The 9002-nt window shown below is 30.6% G+C and overlaps 3 non-coding genes across 3 annotated transcripts; all 3 read left to right on the top strand.

The window, feature by feature from the left end:
• Positions 1-1036: 1036 nt before the first annotated feature.
• Positions 1037-1116, top strand: TRNAL-UAG (transfer RNA leucine (anticodon UAG)). The gene has a single exon. It is a non-coding gene; the product is annotated as a tRNA-Leu (tRNA).
• A 1658-nt stretch (positions 1117-2774) lies between these two features.
• On the top strand, positions 2775-2854 carry TRNAL-UAG (transfer RNA leucine (anticodon UAG)). Its single transcript has one exon. It is a non-coding gene; the product is annotated as a tRNA-Leu (tRNA).
• Positions 2855-4512: 1658 nt separating this feature from the next.
• Positions 4513-4592, top strand: TRNAL-UAG (transfer RNA leucine (anticodon UAG)). The gene has a single exon. It is a non-coding gene; the product is annotated as a tRNA-Leu (tRNA).
• The last annotated feature ends 4410 nt before the right edge of the window (positions 4593-9002 follow it).

Here is a 9002-nt window from a genome sequence, read left to right as displayed (position 1 = left end):
TTATGATTAATGTATTTAAGACTTGTATCAAGTTGATTATTTATAATAAAAATACATTTTTATTATGTTTATTTTCAAAGTAATTAGTTTTTTATAGTATTTAATTGGTTTCATGGAACATTAAGTGTGACTTAAATGTGAGACATCATTAAACATAAAGATATCACTCTAAAAGTATCTATATGTAAGTCTTACAATCGAATATAGCAACGCCAATGCATAGAGAATGTTATAAGTAATATTTATATTGGAATGACCCGCGATAAGAATACTACATAGTTTGTTATGTAAGTCTCATAAGTTATTTTTATAATCATAGTGGTGTATGCTACCATTTGACTGGAAACCATTAACTCCATACAAAAGGTCATTGAGGAGTTAATCATTTTAGTAGCGTCAAACATTGTTAGTCATAAGACGATTATAAAGTCAGTTAACTAGGTATTCAATGAGTCATGTGGATGGACATGAGCGGCCTGGAAGGATTTTTCTCATTCTACATATGCATGAGTAATATCTACATACTCCTTAATTAAGTATGATTTTAAAATGCATTATCATGCTGAAATAAATGAATATGCGATATTGAGCTTATTTGTTAATACTAAGTACACTCGGGCATCAAGAAACATAATATTGAATTATACAAGGGAGGTACGAATTATGTCTTGTGTTAGGTATACATATAAAGGCAAAAGAATAATTATACATATGATCATTATCATATAAAGGTTATATGAGATCACATGAAATTATCGTTAATTGGAAAGCAATGATGTCTGGCTAGACACACTCTCTCTATTTATAATATTAAGTAAATTATTTAACATTATTGTCAATGTTACGGGAACGTAAAAGGTCGCACACATAAGGATAAATAAACGAGAGATAAAATAAATTAATAAGATACATTTATGATTTTGTGGTACATTGTTACGCTACACTAATGTTAATTAGGAAAATACTGCCCACGGGAAGCTAGCATAGGGTGAGTATTGTACACGTGCTTAAATTTAACAAAACCTTTCAACATTGAGACAGTTTGGCCGAGTGGTCTAAGGCGCCAGATTTAGGCTCTGGTCCGAAAGGGCGTGGGTACAAACCCCACAGCTGTCAACTTTTGCTTGTTTTTGTCATTTCGTTCCAAATTATCAGTTCACCCAAAATTTACATAAAAATGTATTAGGTTGGAAAAATTTTCTTAATATTGATTCACTTTAGTTATAAATAAAAATTTGGTTCACCAAACCATTTATTTGGGTCGATATGATTTTATAAAACTATACCGGTTCAATTTGTTTCTTTTGAATCCTTCTTATGCTATAATAATTCGATTCAATTCAAAATTTTGACATGATTAACTATGAACAATCTTAGTTGTGGTCATTACCGTCCTGGTTCTCGATCTCATAAGATGATTTTCACACACATTTGTTGCTTGGACTTATAAAAAATGAAGGAGTTGTCTAAAAATATTCAATAATCAGTGATGGACTTCCTTATATCTTAGCTAATGGCTCAATCATAAATGCACAAAGACTTGATTCTCAGAACTACTTCCAAGTTAGTAGTTGTTGGTTGGTTCGGGAATTGACTGAGTTGTTGGACTGTGTATGAAAGGTCTAGATAGTCTTGTGTTAGTGAGGTAAATAAGTTATTCCACCAAATTTCTATAAGGTGTGAGATTAGTCCAAATTTATCCATAAACTATTGGTGTAAGATTCATATGCCAACATATTTATGATTAATGTATTTAGGACTTGTATCAAGTTGATTATTTATAATAAAAATACATTTTTATTATGTTTATTTTCAAAGTAATTAGTTTTTTATAGTATTTAATTGGTTTCATGGAACATTAAGTGTGACTTAAATGTGAGACATCATTAAACATAAAGATATCACTCTAAAAGTATCTATATGTAAGTCTTACAATCGAATATAGCAACGCCAATGCATAGAGAATGTTATAAGTAATATTTATATTGGAATGACCCGCGATAAGAATACTACATAGTTTGTTATGTAAGTCTCATAAGTTATTTTTATAATCATAGTGGTGTATGCTACCATTTGACTGGAAACCATTAACTCCATACAAAAGGTCATTGAGGAGTTAATCATTTTAGTAGCGTCAAACATTGTTTGTCATAAGACGATTATAAAGTCAGTTAACTAGGTATTCAATGAGTCATGTGGATGGACATGAGCGGCCTGGAAGGATTTTTCTCATTCTACATATGCATGAGTAATATCTACATACTCCTTAATTAAGTATGATTTTAAAATGCATTATCATGCTGAAATAAATGAATATGAGATATTGAGCTTATTTGTTAATACTAAGTACACTCGGGCATCAAGAAACATAATATTGAATTATACAAGGGAGGTACGAATTATGTCTTGTGTTAGGTATACATATAAAGGCAAAAGAATAATTATACATATGATCATTATCATATAAAGGTTATATGAGATCACATGAAATTATCGTTAATTGGAAAGCAATGATGTCTGGCTAGACACACTCTCTCTATTTATAATATTAAGTAAATTATTTAACATTATTGTCAATGTTACGAGAACGTAAAAGGTCACACACATAAGGATAAATAAACGAGAGATAAAATAAATTAATAAGATACATTTATGATTTTGTGGTACATTGTTACGCTACACTAATGTTAATTAGGAAAATACTGCCCACGGGAAGCTAGCATAGGGTGAGTATTGTACACGTGCTTAAATTTAACAAAACCTTTCAACATTGAGACAGTTTGGCCGAGTGGTCTAAGGCGCCAGATTTAGGCTCTTGTCCGAAAGGGTGTGGGTTCAAATCCCACAGTTGTCAACTTTTGCTTGTTTTTGTCATTTCGTTCCAAATTATCAGTTCACCCAAAATTTACATAAAAATGTATTAGGTTGGGAAAATTTTCTTAATATTGATTCACTTTAGTTATAAATAAAAATTTGGTTCACCAAACCATTTATTTGGGTCGATATGATTTTATAAAACTATACCGGTTCAATTTGTTTCTTTTGAATCCTTCTTATGCTATAATAATTCGATTCAATTCAAAATTTTGACATGATTAACTATGAACAATCTTAGTTGTGGTCATTACCGTCCTGGTTCTCGATCTCATAAGATGATTTTCACACACATTTGTTGCTTGGACTTATAAAAAATGAAGGAGTTGTCTAAAAATATTCAATAATCAGTGATGGACTTCCTTATATCTTAGCTAATGGCTCAATCATAAATGCACAAAGACTTGATTCTCAGAACTACTTCCAAGTTAGTAGTTGTTGGTTGGTTCGGGAATTGACTGAGTTGTTGGACTGTGTATGAAAGGTCTAGATAGTCTTGTGTTAGTGAGGTAAATAAGTTATTCCACCAAATTTCTATAAGGTGTGAGATTAGTCCAAATTTATCCATAAACTATTGGTGTAAGACTCATATGCCAACATATTTATGATTAATGTATTTAAGACTTGTATCAAGTTGATTATTTATAATAAAAATACATTTTTATTATGTTTATTTTCAAAGTAAGTAGTTTTTTATAGTATTTAATTGGTTTCATGGAACATTAAGTGTGACTTAAATGTGAGACATCATTAAACATAAAGATATCACTCTAAAAGTATCTATATGTAAGTCTTACAATCGAATATAGCAACGCCAATGCATAGAGAATGTTATAAGTAATATTTATATTGGAATGACCCGCGATAAGAATACTACATAGTTTGTTATGTAAGTCTCATAAGTTATTTTTATAATCACAGTGGTGTATGCTACCATTTGACTGGAAACCATTAACTCCATACAAAAGGTCATTGAGGAGTTAATCATTTTAGTAGCGTCAAACATTGTTTGTCATAAGACGATTATAAAGTCAGTTAACTAGGTATTCAATGAGTCATGTGGATGGACATGAGTGGCCTGGAAGGATTTTTCTCATTCTACATATGCATGAGTAATATCTACATACTCCTTAATTAAGTATGATTTTAAAATGCATTATCATGCTGAAATAAATGAATATGCGATATTGAGCTTATTTGTTAATACTAAGTACACTCGGGCATCAAGAAACATAATATTGAATTATACAAGGGAGGTACGAATTATGTCTTGTGTTAGGTATACATATAAAGGCAAAAGAATAATTATACATATGATCATTATCATATAAAGGTTATATGAGATCACATGAAATTATCGTTAATTGGAAAGCAATGATGTCTGGCTAGACACCCTCTCTCTATTTATAATATTAAGTAAATTATTTAACATTATTGTCAATGTTACGAGAACGTAAAAGGTCGCACACATAAGGATAAATAAACGAGAGATAAAATAAATTAATAAGATACATTTATGATTTTGTGGTACATTGTTACGCTACACTAATGTTAATTAGGAAAATACTGCCCACGGGAAGCTAGCATAGGGTGAGTATTGTACACGTGCTTAAATTTAACAAAACCTTTCAACATTGAGACAGTTTGGCCGAGTGGTCTAAGGTGCCAGATTTAGGCTTTGGTCCGAAAGGGCGTGGGTTCAAATCCCACAGCTGTCAACTTTTGCTTGTTTTTGTCATTTCGTTCCAAATTATCAGTTCACCAAAAATTTACATAAAAATGTATGACCTAACTGTTTGATTTACTGTATTAAATAGACTAGGTTGGGAAAATTTTCTTAATATTGATTCACTTTAGTTATAAATAAAAATTTGGTTCACCAAACCATTTATTTGGGTCGATATGATTTTATAAAACTATACCGGTTCAATTTGTTTCTTTTGAATCCTTCTTATGCTATAATAATTCGATTCAATTCAAAATTTTGACATGATTAACTATGAACAATCTTAGTTGTGGTCATTACCGTCCTGGTTCTCGATCTCATAAGATGATTTTCACACACATTTGTTGCTTGGACTTATAAAAAATGAAGGAGTTGTCTAAAAATATTCAATAATCAGTGATGGACTTCCTTATATCTTAGCTAATGGCTCAATCATAAATGCACAAAGACTTGATTCTCAGAACTACTTCCAAGTTAGTAGTTGTTGGTTGGTTCGGGAATTGACTGAGTTGTTGGACTGTGTATGAAAGGTCTAGATAGTCTTGTGTTAGTGAGGTAAATAAGTTATTCCACCAAATTTCTATAAGGTGTGAGATTAGTCCAAATTTATCCATAAACTATTGGTGTAAGACTCATATGCCAACATATTTATGATTAATGTATTTAAGACTTGTATCAAGTTGATTATTTATAATAAAAATACATTTTTATTATGTTTATTTTCAAAGTAATTAGTTTTTTATAGTATTTAATTGGTTTCATGGAACATTAAGTGTGACTTAAATGTGAGACATCATTAAACATAAAGATATCACTCTAAAAGTATCTATATGTAAGTCTTACAATCGAATATAGCAACGCCAATGCATAGAGAATGTTATAAGTAATATTTATATTGGAATGATCCGCGATAAGAATACTACATAGTTTGTTATGTAAGTCTCATAAGTTATTTTTATAATCACAGTGGTGTATGCTACCATTTGACTGGAAACCATTAACTCCATACAAAAGGTCATTGAGGAGTTAATCATTTTAGTAGCGTCAAACATTGTTTGTCATAAGACGATTATAAAGTCAGTTAACTAGGTATTCAATGAGTCATGTGGATGGACATGAGCGGCCTGGAAGGATTTTTCTCATTCTACATATGCATGAGTAATATCTACATACTCCTTAATTAAGTATGATTTTAAAATGCATTATCATGCTGAAATAAATGGATATGCGATATTGAGCTTATTTGTTAATACTAAGTACACTCGGGCATCAAGAAACATAATATTGAATTATACAAGGGAGGTACGAATTATGTCTTGTGTTAGGTATACATATAAAGGCAAAAGAATAATTATACATATGATCATTATCATATAAAGGTTATATGAGATCACATGAAATTATCGTTAATTGGAAAGCAATGATGTCTGGCTAGACACCCTCTCTCTATTTATAATATTAAGTAAATTATTTAACATTATTGTCAATGTTACGGGAACGTAAAAGGTCGCACACATAAGGATAAATAAACGAGAGATAAAATAAATTAATAAGATACATTTATGATTTTGTGGTACATTGTTACGCTACACTAATGTTAATTAGGAAAATACTGCCCACGAGAAGCTAGCATAGGGTGAGTATTGTACACGTGCTTAAATTTAACAAAACCTTTCAACATTGAGACAGTTTGGCCGAGTGGTCTAAGGCGCCAGATTTAGGCTCTGCTCCGAAAGGGTGTGGGTTCAAATCCTGCAGCTGTCAACTTTTGCTTGTTTTTGTCATTTCGTTCCAAATTATCACTTCACCCAAAATTTACATAAAAATGTATGACCTAACTGTTTGATTTACTGTATTAAATAGACTAGGTTGGGAAAATTTTCTTAATATTGATTCACTTTAGTTATAAATAAAAATTTGGTTCACCAAACCATTTATTTGGGTCGATATGATTTTATAAAACTATACCGGTTCAATTTGTTTCTTTTGAATCCTTCTTATGCTATAATAATTCGATTCAATTCAAAATTTTGACATGATTAACTATGAACAATCTTAGTTGTGGTCATTACCGTCCTGGTTCTCGATCTCATAAGATGATTTTCACACACATTTGTTGCTTGGACTTATAAAAAATGAAGGAGTTGTCTAAAAATATTCAATAATCAGTGATGGACTTCCTTATATCTTAGCTAATGGCTCAATCATAAATGCACAAAGACTTGATTCTCAGAACTACTTCCAAGTTAGTAGTTGTTGGTTGGTTCGGGAATTGACTGAGTTGTTGGACTGTGTATGAAAGGTCTAGATAGTCTTGTGTTAGTGAGGTAAATAAGTTATTCCACCAAATTTCTATAAGGTGTGAGATTAGTCCAAATTTATCCATAAACTATTGGTGTAAGACTCATATGCCAACATATTTATGATTAATGTATTTAAGACTTGTATCAAGTTCATTATTTATAATAAAAATACATTTTTATTATGTTTATTTTCAAAGTAATTAGTTTTTTATAGTATTTAATTGGTTTCATGGAACATTAAGTGTGACTTAAATGTGAGACATCATTAAACATAAAGATATCACTCTAAAAGTATCTATATGTAAGTCTTACAATCGAATATAGCAACGCCAATGCATAGAGAATGTTATAAGTAATATTTATATTGGAATGACCCGCGATAAGAATACTACATAGTTTGTTATGTAAGTCTCATAAGTTATTTTTATAATCACAGTGGTGTATGCTACCATTTGACTGGAAACCATTAACTCCATACAAAAGGTCATTGAGGAGTTAATCATTTTAGTAGCGTCAAACATTGTTTGTCATAAGACGATTATAAAGTCAGTTAACTAGGTATTCAATGAGTCATGTGGATGGACATGAGCGGCCTGGAAGGATTTTTCTCATTCTACATATGCATGAGTAATATCTACATACTCCTTAATTAAGTATGATTTTAAAATGCATTATCATGCTGAAATAAATGGATATGCGATATTGAGCTTATTTGTTAATACTAAGTACACTCGGGCATCAAGAAACATAATATTGAATTATACAAGGGAGGTACGAATTATGTCTTGTGTTAGGTATACATATAAAGGCAAAAGAATAATTATACATATGATCATTATCATATAAAGGTTATATGAGATCACATGAAATTATCGTTAATTGGAAAGCAATGATGTCTGGCTAGACACCCTCTCTCTATTTATAATATTAAGTAAATTATTTAACATTATTGTCAATGTTACGGGAACGTAAAAGGTCGCACACATAAGGATAAATAAACGAGAGATAAAATAAATTAATAAGATACATTTATGATTTTGTGGTACATTGTTACGCTACACTAATGTTAATTAGGAAAATACTGCCCACGGGAAGCTAGCATAGGGTGAGTATTGTACACGTGCTTAAATTTAACAAAACCTTTCAACATTGAGACAGTTTGGCCGAGTGGTCTAAGGCGCCAGATTTAGGCTCTGCTCCGAAAGGGTGTGGGTTCAAATCCTGCAGCTGTCAACTTTTGCTTGTTTTTGTCATTTCGTTCCAAATTATCACTTCACCCAAAATTTACATAAAAATGTATTAGGTTGGGAAAATTTTCTTAATATTGATTCACTTTAGTTATAAATAAAAATTTGGTTCACCAAACCATTTATTTGGGTCGATATGATTTTATAAAACTATACCGGTTCAATTTGTTTCTTTTGAATCCTTCTTATGCTATAATAATTCGATTCAATTCAATATTTTGACATGATTAACTATGAACAATCTTAGTTGTGGCCATTACCGTCCTGGTTCTCGATCTCATAAGATGATTTTCACACACATTTGTTGCTTGGACTTATAAAAAATGAAGGAGTTGTCTAAAAATATTCAATAATCAGTGATGGACTTCCTTATATCTTAGCTAATGGCTCAATCATAAATGCACAAAGACTTGATTCTCAGAACTACTTCCAAGTTAGTAGTTGTTGGTTGGTTCGGGAATTGACTGAGTTGTTGGACTGTGTATGAAAGGTCTAGATAGTCTTGTGTTAGTGAGGTAAATAAGTTATTCCACCAAATTTCTATAAGGTGTGAGATTAGTCCAAATTTATCCATAAACTATTGGTGTAAGACTCATATGCCAACATATTTATGATTAATGTATTTAAGACTTGTATCAAGTTGATTATTTATAATAAAAATACATTTTTATTATGTTTATTTTCAAAGTAATTAGTTTTTTATAGTATTTAATTGGTTTCATGGAACATTAAGTGTGACTTAAATGTGAGACATCATTAAACATAAAGATATCACTCTAAAAGTATCTATATGTAAGTCTTACAATCGAATATAGCAACGCCAATGCATAGAGAATGTTATAAGTAATATTT

This window comes from Lathyrus oleraceus, chromosome 3, assembly GCF_024323335.1.
Source record: "Lathyrus oleraceus cultivar Zhongwan6 chromosome 3, CAAS_Psat_ZW6_1.0, whole genome shotgun sequence".
NCBI lineage: Eukaryota > Viridiplantae > Streptophyta > Magnoliopsida > Fabales > Fabaceae > Lathyrus > Lathyrus oleraceus.
The sequence above is the reverse complement of the archived record's forward strand: the minus strand, read 5'-3'. Positions and strand labels throughout refer to the sequence as shown.